The 15,446-nt window shown below is 44.2% G+C and overlaps 1 protein-coding gene across 4 annotated transcripts in view; it reads left to right on the top strand.

Annotated features, from left to right (window-relative positions):
* The window catches only part of OSTN (osteocrin), a 57,119-nt gene that overhangs the window by 30,667 nt on the left and 11,006 nt on the right, over nt 1–15,446 (top strand). Inside the window, exon 1 of one of the 4 annotated variants that reach the window (XM_077183994.1) lies at nt 957–1,419. The exons of 2 other annotated variants lie outside the window; for them this stretch is intronic. The gene's annotated coding sequence lies outside the window, so the exon portion shown is untranslated. Of the gene's footprint in view, nt 1–956; nt 1,420–12,136; nt 12,298–15,446 lie in introns of those variants that run through there. One more of the 4 variants, XM_077183993.1, reaches the window with a different exon arrangement.

The following is a 15,446-nucleotide window of genomic DNA, read 5'->3' as shown; positions in this document are numbered from 1 at the left end:
TGCCCCTGCCCAGCAGGATCTCCCCAGGCTTCCTGCCCCAGGCCTCCCCTGGCAGTGACCCCTCTGAGCCTGACAAGGGTTTGCTCTGCAGCCACCCCCAGGGGCACTCAGGGTACCCCTCCTGAACACCCCAAAATGTGTTTTTAAAGTAATCTCAGTGGTTCAGCTTTTCTTCAATGCCAAGTCAGCAGGAGCCAGCAAAGGGAGCAGTCTGGGGCCAGGGTCAGGGTGAAGCTGCAGTGCAGAAGGTTTTTGCATGGGTGTTGAGAGCTGTGCTCCTGGCACACTGAGCCAGGGCAGCTTAACTCTCTGGACAGCATCTCCTGCATTTGTGTGTGTTTTCTGATTCTTTTTTTTTTTTTTTTTTTTTTTTTTTTTTTTTTTTTTTTAGCTATATACCTCCCTCATCTGGAATATCTCCATTGATTTTCGTGAATTTCTCAGGATTTTCATCCCCTCTAAAGAACATTTAGTTCATTGCTTGCAGTACTGACACTACCTCAGCCCTGCAACAACTGGGGCAGATGGGCCAGAGACAAAGCTGGGGTAGGCAAGAAAATCCTCCATTGGAAATGTTGGGGGCAGATTTTGCAATCCTCTTTGTGCAAGTTTGACCCAATCAGTGTGTAAGCTGGCCAGAAAAAGTATCTAAACAAAGCTGCTATGAAGTGGGTGTGCAAAATGAGTGGGACTTGCACTTCACTGGGGCCAAGGGGAGGCATTGAACAGCATGAAAGGAGAAATATAATGCAGAGATATGTGTGGGCATTTAGCTGCATGAAGAACAAGGGAAAATAAAGCCCTATACAGAATTATGCTATTGGTGGATCTAGCTGCTGGTATTTTGATGAATTATTGTTGCTATTACAGCCATCTGGAGCACGTAAAAGGGATGAAGCTTGTCTTCAAAAAAAAAAAAAAAGGCATTTAGGACAATTTTCTTAGTTGCCAGCTCTTTGGAGGGCAGTTCCAAAGCAGTTCTTGTTGTTCCCTGAGGGAGGGGAAGGGGCAGGTGACCTGCACTGTGCCTGCCATGGACTCCTGCAGGGGCAGGGCTGGTTCCACTGCTGGGCTCTCAGAAAGCTGCAGTGCCTGCCTGGGTGCCAGTGCTCAGTGTGTGCAGGGTGGTTCCACTCCTGGGCTCTCAGAAAGCTGCAGTGCCTGCCTGGGTGCCAGTGCTCAGTGTGTGCAGGGCTGGTTCCACTGCTGGGCTCTCAGAAAGCTGCAGTGCCTGCCTGGGTGCCAGTGCTCAGTGTGTGCAGGGCTGGTTCCACTGCTGGGCTCTCAGAAAGCTGCAGTGCCTGCCTGGGTGCCAGTGCTCAGTGTGTGCCTCGCTCCTGCCAGCCCTGGCATCCCCCTCTGCCGCTCAGATCTGATGCTGATCCCTCTGCTGGGCTGAGGACTGGCTGTGTGTGGCAGGTAAGGAGCATCCCCTCCCTCCCTGCCTCCAGAGTAGGTGGGACCTTTGCTGCCCCCGTGGAAGGGGATGTGCTAATGGCTCTGCGTGGAGAAGGAGGATTTTTCCCGGCAGGACTCTTAGGTTTGCTTCCATCATATGTACAGTTATCATTTATGTGCCTTTAAATTCTTTCCTTTACTCAGAAGAGGTCAGTGCATAGAAAGAGAATTTGGATTGTTAGGCTGCTGGCACTGACCTGCATTTTCCACTGTGTGTACTTGGAATCCAGTTTGGTGCCTCTCCTCATTTGTTTCCTTTTCCCCTTCCCCTCTTTCTGCTCCCACCTTAAGATGATGTTGGATTTCCCTTTAAATGATAAACAATTTAAAAATTTAAGAGATTCATTAAATCACTTCTTTAATTTCTCTGGGAATCTTTTGGATTGCACATTTGATCTCTTGAAATGTGAAGAGCCCAGTGAAATAATTGAGGCATATTAGTGCTTCAGTCCTCAGTGTGCTCAGAAGACACCAAATTTCTGTCCTTGCTACTGGAACAAGAGCTTTGAGAATGTGGGATCTAATCCTGTAAGGTGCCTGAGCTGGTCAGTCTGAGCTGGTCAGTCTGAGCTGTCAGTCTGAGCTGTCAGTCTGCAGATGGGGAAGCTGCTGGTGGGGCTCTGGGAAAGGAGAACTGCTGCCCTTGTAGGTTTGAACCACTGTTAATGTCATGATAAAGGCTACCTTGGTCTATGTGATATTTCTGCTACTTGGAATCAGCGTTTTTCAGGAAGTAGTTTTACTTTAGGTAGGAAAGTTATTTTTTGTTACGAAGAGAGTTGTGACAAGGGAGTCTCTGTGGTGCAGTCCATCAGCATGTTCAGCTCATAGCTGAAAGCTGAGGTTTGAGCCCCTGCATAGATGGGTTTTCCCTTTCCTCTGCCCCTGTCATGAAGGTTGGAATTAGATCACCTTTGAGGCCCAGTTCAACCCAACCCATTCTATGATTTTGGGCTGCAGAGTTTTATCCACACAAGGCTGTCTGTTGTAGAGTGGGATCTGTGTTTCTGATGGCAGTTCCCAGTAGAGAGGAGAAAAGGAGCTGCCTCTGTAGCCCCACAGTGATCTCAGGGCTTGGGACTGGGGGGACAGTGGATGTTATGCCATAGGAAATGGCCAGGGATGCCTGTGACGGGATGATAGTAAGTTGTGGTTCCTAGGAACCAGTTCTATTTCAGAGCACACAACGGAAATAATTCTGCTTCTGCTGCTGTTTTGCTCTAAAAGAGATATTAATGTAAGAAATAGAGTAATTTAGCAATAACTGTCTGCTCCCAGCTGGCTGTCGTGGCAGCAAAAGCCCCATAACTGAGCCATTCCCTGAGCCAAGGTTATTTCTAAACCACTTTTAGTTCATGGAAAACAATTTGCAAAATTTTGAGTGGTTTGGGAAAAAGAAAAGTCATTTTACAAATCATTGTCTGCTGCAGGAAAAGCAATTGTCATGGACATAAAAACACAATATGGGTGTTTTTAGTTTATCAAGTCATGTGACAAATCAGAGAGCTACCAAAGAACATAAGCTGTCAAACAGCTTCTGCTCTGCCTGCATGGTGATTATCCTCTCAGTTTACACAGATCTTTGCACTCCTGTGGTGCTTTAATAACATCACTGTTACCTGCTGACATTTGAATTCTCACAGCACCTACAGTCATCAGTCACTGTCAGCCCTGGGCTGAGCTTTCTCCTCCCTAGCCCAACGTGCAGCTGCACAGCTCAGACAGCTCTTTCTGCTTCCCATGGCCCCAGAAAACAACCTGCAGAGTCTCTGGGTGATGTGCCTGGCTGCCCAGAGGCTGCAGAGCCTGGGCAGGCAGCAGGAGGAGGGAGAGGCTTCATTTCATGAACCCTGGCTGCTCCTCAGGGTGATGCTGCTCACACCGAGTGATTCAGTGGTGGGAGATGGAGGGGAGGGGGGATTCCCCTTTGGTCCATGGAGCTTACAGGACCAGGTGGAAAAAAGAGATGGAGGAAGGGCAGGATTGAGGTGCTTCAGACAGGGACTGTGTGTGATAAATGCCTTGAAGGAAAGGGGTCTGACTTGTTCTCCATTCAGCCTCTGCAGCCAGGCCTTGGCCTTGTTTGTGCTGGTGTCAGTCACAGCGCTGACCTCTGTGCAATGGCAGCATTCTCTGCTATCAAGGTGCTGACTTGAGAGCAGTTATTCCACTGCTAACACCCCTAAATAGAAGCCAGTGCCTTGTCTCGGCTGGGAAGAACCAGGGATGGCTGGGACTGGCTGGTTTTTCTCCTGTTGGTTGTTTATTTGGTCTACTGAGAACTAAACTCATCTCTCCATGAGTCAGGGAATCAGGCACTCCTGCTCCTGAGAGCATTGGAGCTCTCCAAGCATTTGGTATGGGCAGGACTGACAGCAGTGGCTGTGCCCAGGAGTTTCTGTGTGCAGCCAGACATGGCAGCACCCAGGGCAGGGGTTCTGCCCCATGGGATGAGCAGAGATGAGTTATCTGTGGCAGTGTGCCAGGCCTGTCACTCCTTCAGTAGCAGCCTTAGTAGCCTGCCTCACTTTTTCTTGTTTGTTTTGTTTTGTTTAATATGCTCCTTGTGTTATTTATAATGTAATTTTATTATCTCTTATTTTATCACAGATTTTGCAGAAAAGATCAGCCACTTCTTCTATGTTTACCTTAAGCACATCTGATGTTCAAAGCTTCCATGCTCTCCCAATGCCGTTTTTTTCTCATAGACAACCAGGCTTTGCTATGGCAAGGCTGGGCTGTGCGAGTGTAGATGCTTCAAATCCCAGAAGGAGCCTCTTATGATGGAACATCCCAGCTTGTGTTACATGATTTAGTTTAGTACCCAGCTCCAGATCCTCTCTGCCTGGTCACTGCAGTTGTGTGCTTGGTGGCAATGTGCTTGATTTGGGGCTCTGAGAGAGGGATTGGGGTGCTTAGTCAGCATTATCTGTTCCATCCCACTCCTCTGGTTGGTTAGTTCCAAATGTATTTTGGATACCTAATAATTCCAAAATAAATGTCTAGAAGAACATCAGGAAACCCGTCCTAAGTATATAAATGACTGTGTTAATGAGACTGAGCTCCTGTGGCTGAGATTGTAAATCATTTTCAGATGCCATCAGCATTTTTTTTTGTGCTTTGTCTCTGTCCTCCCGTGACCACTGCTTGGAGAGCTGTGTATACACTCAAAGGAATTGCTTTGAGGGGAGGGCTCAAATATCAAAGTGGAAAAAAAGCATTCAAACTTAAAAGCTGACCATAAAGCCCAGCACATCATTTTCAGGAGCAGAACATTATTGTTACTCTGCTGACAAACTTCTTTTGAGGGCAGCAGCACGGTCCAGCACCGTTTCAGATTTGTCTCGAAGCTGCACGTAACCAAAATAAATATATGGTTACATAAGGAACTATATTATATTGCTGCTCCCTGCTTCCAAGTGTAATTGTAAAGTAAGCACAAATGCAGAGTGCCTGCCTTTGTGGAGGTGGAGGGCAAACCTCCTTCCACACACAAATCCATGGATTCACGCCTGGGATTAATTAATGAGGCAAGCAAGTGCAGGGGAGGTGGGTTTGTCCCCTCTTCTAAGGTCCTTGTGTCAGATGTGGAGGTCTCCTCTGGAGAAGACAAGGGGCAGGGAGGGAGAGGCACCGAGCAGGCTCCAGAGAGCAGCCACGTTGCAGGGAGGGCAGAGTGTGGCTTTGGGACTTGGCCCAGCTTGGTGTGAGTAACTGAAGCCCAAAGGATTCCACAGCTCACATGAATCTCTGGTGATTTCTGCAGCTGGTTAACATGGTTTACTGTGGCAGTGACTGAAAAATGAACAGGCTGCCCAGAGAGGTTGTGGAGAGCACTGGCAAAAAGTTGCTTTTGTTGACCCTTCTCTGAGGAGGGGTGTTGGACTAATCAATCTCCAGAGGTCCCTGCCAAGCTCCACCATGCTGCAAGTCTGTAACAGAACACAGCTCTCCTGAATCCCAGGGTAATGTTTGAAATGTAATGTTTACTGGATCCTGCTGTATTTTGATTAAATACTGCCAACAGCAGTGTGTGATCAGGCTGCACATGCACAGGTGGTGTGTGCACATGCATGGGTACCTGCAGAGTCCCTCCATATGCAGGCAAACCAGCACATCCAGCCAGCCTGTCAGAAGAAAATGTAAAAGATTGCTAAATTCCAACTAGACAGAATTTCCAGCTGGAAAAAAAAAGAGGAAGGATGTGTCTGGGGAAACCTGGCCTTGTGCTGTTCCTGCCTCCAGGATCTTATGTTAAGTCTCTGTACAGAGCAGTTTCTCCTTAATACTCACCTAATCAAAGAGGGCCTTTGCACACCAGGAACAGTAGATTCATCACTTGATTATGTGGTAGGTTACTTACTATTCATGACTCTTTGTATTCTTCTCTTTAAAGCTCCCAAGCTATTCCAGACAGGAAAAAGTAATGAGTAAGTGTGTAGTTGTACAGAAGGGCTTGCTGCTTTTCTCATACAGCACATCCAGCTCATGTGGGCACAGTCAATCCTTGCAGCTGTGCCACTGGTTTAGTTCATGCACATTGCTTGTGAAAAAAAATAAGCTGTAACAAGAGTTTAGTCGGGCAGTTACTTGTACTGCCTTTTACTGTACCTGTGTATTATGGTTCTCTGTGTGTCTCACTCCTCTCTGCATGGCACAATGCAAAATGCCCAAAGGGAAAACGCTGCCAGCGGGGTGAGCTCGGATCCGGAGAGGGAAGGAATAAGGGGGGAGCTGGGCATCGGGGCTCAGCCCTTTGTGCCCACAGGAGTACCTGGAGCTATTCGAGCCTGCCAGCGCCTCCCTCCTGCTGCCGCTGTTGCTGCGGGAGGCCCGGGGCAGCGCGCCCCGCTCAGCGCCGCGCCCGGCACGGCCGCCCCTAGGGGGCGGTGAGCGACCGGAGAGCGCCGCGCTGCGCCCGGGGCGCGCTGGACAGCCCGGCCCAGCCGGGAACGGCGGCTGCCCACGGAACGCAGCTGCCTGCAGAAAGGCGCACAGTCCGGCACAGTCAGGCCTCTGTCCGGCTGAAGCGGACAAGTCATGCACCAGAATTTGGCTCAGCTGTTAGGACGTATTTCCAAACTGTTGTGAGATGGTGAATTCTGAGAAATACCAGAGAGCTTCATTTCTGTAATGAAGGTTTGCTGTTTCCCTTGTTTGCTGGTTCTCTTGAAAGAACTAATCCATAAGTGCATTTATACTAGAGCAAAGCAGGAAAAGAAATCAAATCAGCCAGCACAAATTGCTCTGAACTCCTGGATTGACACTAACAGCATGCTCTGTTTGGATTCCAGCACAGCATAGTCCCATCCCAGGGGTGGACTTTCCAGGAATGAGGGGACAGAACCTTCCTTATTAATGCCATTTGGTGCAGGAACTGTTTCCAGGGAGAAACAGCTTCCCAGCCTCACCTTTCACATGACTTCCTTTACTTGCATGTCAGGTAGGAAACGGGTGGTGGGATTTCCTGCAGCATCCTGTGATGCTGTGAGTGGTCCACATGGCTCTGCCCAGCTTCCACACCTCTGCATCTGACTGGAGAATATCTATCCTTCCTCTTTTTCCCCAATCTGTTGTCATCATTTTGCTGGTTAGCTGCTTTCTTTGCTTCTTCTGCACCTCTCGTCCTGGTGCCAATAAACAAAACTCCACCACACTTCTCAGTTCTGCAAGAAAATGATGAAAAGTTGATTGAAATAAAGTTTGAGGTGAGGACAGCTTCAGGGCAGACACATTTTTTCTTCTTTGAGCACATCTAAACCTGAGCTGCTGCTGCACATCCAGGGCTGTGCTGCATGGCCCCATCTGTCTGTAGCTGGCTCTGGAGCTGCAGTGTGAGCTGTGCAGGTGCACACTCTGCTCTCCTGTGCTTTGTGTGCTGTGGCACCAGGGCTCACAGGCCACAAAGAGCTTGCTTCAGTGGCAGGGGCATCAGAACACATCTTGGACAAGGCAGGCAGTGGGAAAACATCAACGCTTTTCCCTCCTAGCACAGAAAGATGGGGCTGGTTCCCAGCTTATCTTTATATTTAGCATTGACTCCAAGGAGCATAGTTAGAAGGGACAGAAATACAATCTACTAATTTTCATTTCTGTGTTGCCAGTTGGGTCAGGACCAGGCTGACACTGTCCCAGGACTCTTACTGTTTGTTTGGTACATTGAGGTGTGTGTGTGTTTTTGTTACCCCTTGTCCATTAGCTCATGGACCACTGTGTCCATAGCACAAAAGGTCCTGTTGCTTTTCTTGGCCATCTTCACTCCTCACGTCCATCTTGGGCTGGGAGCCAATGGCATGGGCACCAGAGATAAAACATCTTTTATTTCCAAACACAACCTTCTGCATCAGAGCATGCCTTGCCTTTCAAGAAGCTGTCCTTTTTGGGGACTTGTGCTTTGCTTTTTTGAGAGCTTTTCATGGATTCATCCATGTCCTGGCCCAACACCTACCGCAAGCACATAATTCCAGCACAAAGGACTTAAAAATGTACATATATAGAAACTTCTGGTAAGAAGCCTAACATTCCTAAAGAATGTTACTGTCTTCAGTGCTATTTTCTACCTTCACTTTGTGGGTTTTGTTTCTCCAACTCTATCTAGCTGCAAGGATTCATCTTAAATGGAAGTGACACAGCAAAGCCTACTTTGATAGTTTGCAGATTTAAAAATAGCTGTCTTAACATAGGTTTTCCTTCCAAGGTAGAATGTACCTTCTATTGGAAAACATTCATGCACATTGTTAATGCAGGGTCTCTTTTCCATAGTCTGACTTACACTGAGTCATCTGCTCTCTGTATCAACATGCAAATAGGTGGGAATTAGCTTGGTTTCTGAAATTCTCTCTTTTGTATTGACTAAAAATCTGGGGTGGTTATTTTTAAATGTTTCCCATTCTCCAGACAAGATATGAATGTAAATGCAACAAAAGTAATGTTGGATGTTCTCCCTGTACCAATAATGTAGCTGTAAAATCCTGTGTTTTTATTAATCTGGTGGAATGCTTTTCCTTTTTTAGACTGGTGTCAGAATTGGGCCAATTTTATCTGAAGAGTTTATTGTCTCAAGAAGTAAAAATAAATTGAAGTCACTGTAATTTGGAATATCTCAGTTTTTTATCTCAGAGCTATATGAATCAGTATCAGCTGAGCACCTGGCTCATGAAAATCAGCTCTTTATTTTAAAGAATATAGTTTTTAATTTGAAAACAAAAAAAAAGCACTTGGATTCTTGCTTAGAATTTTGGGGCAAGCCTTGCACATCTGGAAAAATGTCCACTTTTGCTAACTTCAGTGTGGTGTTGTTTTTCCATGCTAAACTGAGAACTGGACTCTTTCTGATGACACACTCAGTGTTTAGTGAAAATATGTATAATATTTATAATCAGAAGTAATCAGAATGGCTCAGGTCACAAGCCTTTACTCCATGCCAGATCAATCAGAAATTCCTGAGGCCAGGTCTTTTGCTTTGGCCATGACGCCTGCTGGCCCCTGCACTGTTCATGTTGATTTATGGGGAGTGATGCTGTGTGAGGAACCAGTGCTGCTGGAAAGGGTTGCACCCTCTGGGGAGGCTGGAAGGTGAAATTCCCATGGGACAGCTCAGATAGAGCAAGGAGGCTCCTGTGGCTCAGATCCCAGGGATGTAACAGCACTGCTGCACATTTTAGTGGGAGAAGGGAAGGACTGAAAGTGCAGGAATATCAAGCATTGTGTTCCTGGGCCATTCCCACGCCTTTACAGACAAGGTCTGACAACCCCAAATATAGTTTCCACAGGCAAGGGTGCTGAAGAGCCAGATTGCTCAACAATTACTCAAGTGAGCCCCTGCTAACTCCTGCTCTCTGAATCAGAACTTGTCTACTTAAGGAAAACAGCCAGCTCAACTGATTTGCAAACCAGTGTTGAAAGATTTACAGAAATTCTTGTGGGACCATGAGGGCAGTAGGGAGGTAAGTTTGTCTTTCTCTTGGATGGTAACAAAAAGAGCTTCCTGTCTTGTGTCCTCACCTCCTCCAATTTTCCTTTTTTTTGTTTTCATAGTTGAGAAACATCACATTATATTTGTTTATTCATTCATTTTTAAGACAACAACAAGTCCTTCCAAACTCTTGGTTGCCCTCACTTAATTATATTGTAAGTATAATTAAACCACAGCGTTGCTGAGGGTATCTGTTCCTTAGATGCTCTGCCAGCAGAGTAACCACCATATACCTTTTTCATTATCTGGGAAGCTTCCTTGGCAGTCTTCACTAGAAGGTGTCAAAAAAGTGTTAATAAATCACAGTCAATTTAAAGCAGGAAATTAAATGTTAACACTCTAACATGCTATTCATTTTTATTAGTAGTATTTCTTCTTTTGTTTTGTTTGTTTGCTTCTTGCTTGCTTTGTTTATTGGTTGGTTTGTTGGGGTTTCTTTTTCCCCAGAGAGAAAACCCACATGTGTGCTGGCAGAATGTCTTATGCTAAGGTCAGAAGCAGCTCATAAAGATGACAAATTACCTAGATCTGAGTCTTACACACCTCCTAGTTGGAGCTGATGATAATTGTGTGTATCAGCAATCATTTCTGAGATCTTTTAGATTTTGTAGGAAGGACACAATGATAAATTGTCAAATAGAAAATAAATTTTCTTAAAGGAAGACCCTCAACCTCAGAGTAGGTCCAAAAGTGGCTGGAGCTTTGCTGTAGCATCACTGATCCATGGAGAGGATAAAAGAAAATTTTGATGCCAGTTCTTAGACATCCTCTTGGAGCCAAAGGAGGTGACACTATGGCTGCACTTCTCCTGCTGTTTTTTCTGCAGTCCTCCCCCCTCTCCCTCACTCTTGTGAGGTGCTGAGTTGTAGATGGCTGAGTCTCAGCTGTTCTCCAGACTCTCCCCTGTGCTGTGAGACACCAAAACACCTTCACTGCCAGCACTCAGCTCTCTGTCATCAGCTTACTCTCAGTGTCACAGCCCAGCTCTCCTACCAGCCACAGCAACACCAAGCATGGTGGCAGAATGGAATCCTGCAGAGAATCTGCTTGAAGATCTTAAGATAGACCCTGTAAGAACTCCCAAGAGGAGTAAATGCCTGTGAGTGCCACCTTGTGTCCTTCCAACAGAAGAAGGAAGAAGAAACTCAGTGCCTGGAACTGCAGTAGCTGGTCAGCAGCACCTTGTGGTCACATGTCACTAAGGTAGCCCATACACTGATCATACCTCATTGTTAGATTGTCATGATCTTTCTTTTTTTTTTTATTCCTTGAGATCCTTCTTGCTTGTTTTAGACACGTTGGTCAAGTACCGCTGTGTCCTTGGACTTCCAGCAGCAAACCACCACCTAAAAGCAGTAAAATGGCCTCAGTCCAGGTCTCTTTGTGCAGCAGCATTTCCAGCTGGGTTCCAGCAGTCTGCTGGTGTTTGGCTCTGCTCTTTTGATTCTCTTGCTCCTCCAGTACCCGTGGAGCCCATTTGCACTTCTGCAGCTGCCATCACTGCTCTGCTGGACCCTGCAGTGGGGAAGAGCCTCAAGCTGCCTGACCCTGGTGTGGCTGCTCCTGTGGCTGCTCCTCTGTGTGTTTCTGCAGGATTTCTGCAGATCTGCTCTAGGCCACATTCCCCTGTTGGCCTGTGCTGGGAGATGCTGTAGAAACACAGAACACCTTGGGTTGGAAGGGACCTTAAATATCATCTAGTGCCACCCCCCTGCCCTGGGCAGGGACACCTTCCCCTGGCCCAGGGTGCTCAGAGCCCCATCCAGCCTGGCCTGGAACATGTCCAGATATGGGGCAGGAGTCCTTGCTTTGCCTCAATATGACCAAACTCCTGTTTTTCCCTAGTCACTTTGATCAAGACAAATGAAATCAAAGTGTTTGCTTCCTGGCTGGCAATTTTTTCCCACATACTGAAAATTTCCTTTCACTCTCCATGGCTTGTAGGAACACCTTTTGGCAAGTCAGAGTAAAAACTAATTTCAGAGTACTGTGCCTTTCTATTTAGGGAATAAAATTACTGTGAATTAACTCTTAAGGAGCCTGCATTGGTTAGAATTTTAAACCCCGAACCAGGTTGAAAATGCTCTGAGAATCTATTAAAATCTGAGATTTTTAAAAAGGGGCAAAAAGGGAAATAGACTTATTCTAGGGAGGCAAACAGGGAAAGAAATAAGTCCTCTGGTACTGCCTAGGAAAGATAGGCATCTCCACAGCTCATGCTTTACAATTCAATAGCTTAACAGTTCAATAACAGAAATGAAGTGTCTGAAAGACTGAAGTTCTTGTCACTTGCTTTACAAAAGCACAATCCTTTTCTAAATGCTTAACTTACAGTGGTGTTTGGTCTACTAAAAATATGGTAATTTCTTTCTGAAGCTAATACAGTCCTTCTGATGTCCCCAAGAAACAAAGTTTAAAAAAAACCTCAGTAATGACTCAGGAGATTTTGTTTCTGTACTGCAGTTTACAAAAGTGAGAGTTTAGAGGAATAGTGATGCTGCTGAAAATCTTTCTACTCCCCTGACTGTCTGAATCTTGAAATTATATGAAAAAAAAAGCTGAAAAAAACCCCAGAACGAACCTCTAGACCTTTAATCATAACCTAATCATTCTGATCACAGCAATAAATATAACAAATGTGTGGCAAGTATGTGTGTGAGAGTGCAGGACAGAGAAAGGTTTAGGGCAAGGATCAGTGGAAAATCTTTAGAAATGATGTAAGAGAAAGCAAAGGCAGTGATTGGAGTTTGTAGCCTACACCAGACACTATAAAAACTCTGAAAGAAAGCTGAACATTAAGGATAAGTTAGGAGGAAGAACATAGCAGGACCATTAAGGTTGGAATTGCTTGCATCCAATGCAAGGTAAGAGGAGTGAGGGCAGAATGTGTTGGGGATGTTTTATGTCTTCTGCTCTTTTTACAGAAGCATTCTTCTCTTCTGTGTTTTCCTCTTTTTGATGTTTTCTTCTTTTTTTTTTTTTAATTAACAGACGTGTAAAAGGTATAAAGATCTGATGGGAAAAGCACAAGTACTTTTTCCAGTACTTTTTACTTTGGAATTAAGATAATAAGGTGCCTATCACCTGGGATTTTTGGTAGTAAAACTGAGCTACAAATATTCAGTGGTAACTTATTTCCTTCAGTTAATCCACCAATATTTAAACAGAATGTGTCAGTGCATTTTGCAGCAGTGACAAATTACTTTTATGCTGTTGCAGTGCTTTGCAGTAAACTGCTGTCTTTTTATATTGTTATGGATTTTTCTTTTGTGTAAGTTATTGTCAAATGCATATTACTTCTTAAAATAAGCTGAAGAGCTGTGACAGAATAATTCTTTTGCATTGCTAAATATCTTATGTTGTAGACAAGTTTGCTACATCTAATATATTGGAAAATATGAGATAAATTATTTAGGAAAAGTCTTTAATTTATGAATCTGCAAAAGGGTTTTACTATATCCCATATTAGACAAATGTTGATCCAGATTCTGCTGCATTCCTGCAATAATAGAATAACTGCAAAAACATTCCTACACTAGCAGAGTAATTATCATTATCCAGTGATCTGGCTAGTTCAGTTTTGTGCCCCTGTAACTGAAGGCAGACTCTGATTCTGTGATAGTCATTGTAATTTCTCCATTCTGAGTTCAAAACTATTTCACTGGGTTTCTTTTTCCTCCCACACTGAAGTTGTACAAGTAAATACATGCAAATAACGTTTGGTTTAGATGTCCAGAGGCTACAATAAAGTTCAGAAGACACTAATTTTTGAAGCACTAGCATGCAGTGCCCTTAGCTTTCCTTACTTGGTCTTTCAATTTGCAATGATTGTTCTCTAGTGGGGAGTGCAGAGCTGAAACCTGAGGAGCTGAGAGGACATTTTGTGCCTCTGCCCACTGCTTAACTCAAGAAATTTCTTATTGCATTTATCTGTCTCTGCTCACCTGTATCCAAAATGCAGCTCAACCTACTTTTCCTGTAAAATACTTTGAACATTATGAGGAATAACAGGCAAAACCCCCCAGCTCAAACCAAGCAAATCTATGGTGTAAATGATGAGAAGACTGCAAAATATATATGACTGGACCAGGCATTCCTAATTTTTTATAAATACTTGCCAATCTGATTTCAGGAGATTAGGACTTTGTTTTCGCTCTTGGAATGAATGACAAGTGCCTCTCTGGGCTTCTTGAATAGCCAATTAAAACACACAGCAGTTGTAAGAGCTCTGCTATTAGACCCTGACAAAGATTGCAAGTGCTTCCAGCTTTCCTTCTCTTCTTACTTAACTCAGAGAGACGGGTTACTCTCTGATTTCCATTTGCAATGCATCTCCCCCAAGACTTTTCTTCTTCAAGTAATACCCTTGATCAGAATGTTTAAGTGTTTTTTGAGTAAAGCAGTATCAGTGTTTGAATCTTGTTAAGAAATTCCAATGCCATTCTGGTCTCTGAAAAGTTCATCTTGAGGGATATTTTTATTATTCTTTAAATGGTCTGTTTTTCTATTGAAAACCTATTTTTCTAATATACTCTTTATATCTGATGTGAAGATCTTCTACTTATCTCTTCAATGCTGTTAGGAAAAAAATTTTCTAATATAAAAAAACCGCAATCTATTTCCTGATTTTTCCTGATGGAAAGATTTCTTATTTTTGCTTCAAATTCTGAAGATGGCACTCTAACAATGAAAAGTTTTTGGCTCTTGTGGAAAAGAAGGAAGAAAGCTGAATGTCAAACTGTTGGAAATGTTAAGAAAAGTTGGCATGTTTAGTCAGTATATTTATAAACAGTGTAGGGTTGAGAGTTTGTTGGCAATGAAGAACAGACTAATAATGTTTTGTATTCCTTTGTACATACCAGGAATACTGCAGCTCACTCAATTATCTTTTGAGGAAAGGTGCAAATAGGTTTTTCCCACTAAGAGATATTTTTTTACACTTCATAGCATCCCTCCTTTTTAGTAGCCCCTGAGCTTCTAGATGGGCTTCGTCATTTCTGTTTATCTGTTGCTTCACGGTCTCCTAATTTTATGGTATATGTGTGAGTTTGGGGTTTTTAATTTTTGAAATCTGTTGCTAAAAATGGATTGATTACACAGTGTAATAGTGTAAATGTGTAGCCAGCTTTGCAGGATGTCCAACCTGTGTCCTTCCTGTCCATTCTAAAGAAATTTGTTCTCATTTGTTCTGTATGGCCACTTGGTTTCATGCCCTGTTTTCAAAGGAAGAGATGAGAACCATAGAGATGAGAACCATGACTGTCTTTTCACAAGTGCTTGCCCACCTCTGTCAGTTAATTTGTTCCTGAATCATACTTGTGTCAGTTCAGCCAAGGTGCCCTGGCATGGCTGTGTTCATTTATGCCCTTCTTGGACTCCTCATGGAAATTAGAGGGTCCCCTTTCCATCCTTTCTTCACATGATGCCAGTGCTGCTCCCACAGATGTTGTGTCCTCTGTGGGCAGGGTCCAGGTGAACCCTGCAGTGACTAAACCATGACTGAAACCATGGCATAAAGCTCTGTTTTATCTGAGTACAAGTGGCAGGAACAGCTGTGTGCTCTGAGCCAAAGCACAGCTGTCAAACAGGCAAAGGTGACTCACGTGGTGAGATGAGAACATGTCAGGACTGATAACCAGAAATCATGGCACAGGGAATGCAGTTATTGAAATGAAGGCTTTAGAAATCAATCAACAAATCCTGACTACCTTGAGAAACCTTGAAGGAGCTTCATTTTCAGGAAGTGGAGCATGCTTGGCCTTGAAATACTGTCTGACAAAAAGATTCTTTTGGGACGCAAAAATGCCTAGTTATCTCAAAATAACTAATCATAAGCCTCTTGCATAAGTCTATGAATTTCAAGTTCTTTCTGGTTCCCCTAGATGAAACCTACCTGCCTCTATATATATCTATATAGTCATGAAACTGAAAATAGAAGGAAAAATACATTGTAGAATGTCAGTGTCTGTACCATGTAAAACAAAATATATGGCATTGTTTAAAAACCTATGCC

Source organism: Agelaius phoeniceus, chromosome 10 (genome assembly GCF_051311805.1).
Source record: "Agelaius phoeniceus isolate bAgePho1 chromosome 10, bAgePho1.hap1, whole genome shotgun sequence".
Lineage (NCBI taxonomy): Eukaryota > Metazoa > Chordata > Aves > Passeriformes > Icteridae > Agelaius > Agelaius phoeniceus.
Note: the sequence above shows the minus strand (reverse complement) of the source record. Positions and strands in the feature narration are given on the sequence as shown.